Raw genomic sequence first — 1,418 nt, 5'->3', positions numbered from 1 at the left:
CCATGCAAATGAAAATCAAAAGAAAGCTGGAGTAGCAATTCTCATATCAGACAAAATAGACTTCAGAATAAAACTATTACAAGAGACAAAGAAGGACACTACATAATGATCAAGGGATCATTCCAAGAAGAAGATAAAACAACTGTAAATATTTATGCACCCAACATAGGAGCACCTGAATACATAAGGCAAATGCTAACAGCCATAAAAGGGGAAATCGACAGTGACAAAATCATAGTAGGGGACTTTAACACCCTACTTTCACCAATGGACAGATCATCCAAAATGAAAATAAATAAGGAAACACAAGCTTTAAATGATACATTAAACAAGATGGAATTAATTGATATTTATAGTACATTCCATCCAAAAACAACAGAATACACTTTCTTCTCAAGTGGTAATTCTCCAGGATAGATCATATCTTGGGACACAAATCAAGCCTTGGTAAATTTAAGAAAATTGAAATCGTATCAAGCATCTTTTCCGACCGCAGCGCTATGACACTGGATATCAATTACAGGAAAAATTCTGTAAAAAATAGAAAAACATGGAGGCTAAACAATACACTACTAAATAACCAAGAGAGCACTTAAAAAATTAAAGACAAAATAAAAAAATACCTAGAAACAAATGACAATGAAAACATGACATTAGCCAGACTCATCAAGAAAAAAAGGGAGAAGACCCAAATAAATAGCATTAGAAATTAAAAAGGAGAAGTAACAATTGACACTGCAGAAATACAAAGGATCATGAGAGATCACTACAAGCAACTATATGCCAATAAAATGAACAACCTGGAAGAAATAGACAAATTCTTAGAAAAGCACAAGCTTCTGAGACTGAACCAGGAGAAATAGAAAATATAAACAGATCAATCACAAGCACTGAAATTGAGACTGATTAAAAACCTTCCAACAAACAAAAGCCCAGGACCAGATGGCTTCACGGGCGAATTCTATCAAGCATTTAGAGAAGAGCTAACACCTATCCTTCTCAAACTCTTCCAAAATATAGCAGAGGGAGGAACACACCCAAACTCATTGTACAAGGCCACCATCACCCTGATACCAAAACCAGACAAAGATGTCACAAAGAAAGAAAACTACAGGCCAATATCGCTGATGCAAAAATCCTCAATAAAATACTAGCAAAAAGAATCTAAGAGCACATTAAAAGAATCATACACCATGACCAAGTGGGGTTTATCCCAGGAATGCAAGGATTCTTCAATATATGAAATCAATCAATGTGATACACCATATTAACAAATTGAAGGAGAAAAACCATATGATCATCTCAATAGATGCAGAGAAAGCTTTCGACAAAATTCAACACCATTTATGATAAAAACCCTCCAGAAAGTAGGCATAGAGGGAACTTACCTCAACATAATAAAGGCCATATATGACAAA

This window comes from Physeter macrocephalus, chromosome 4 (genome assembly GCF_002837175.3).
Source record: "Physeter macrocephalus isolate SW-GA chromosome 4, ASM283717v5, whole genome shotgun sequence".
Classification (NCBI taxonomy): Eukaryota; Metazoa; Chordata; class Mammalia; order Artiodactyla; family Physeteridae; genus Physeter; species Physeter macrocephalus.
The sequence above is the reverse complement of the archived record's forward strand: the minus strand, read 5'-3'. Positions refer to the sequence as shown.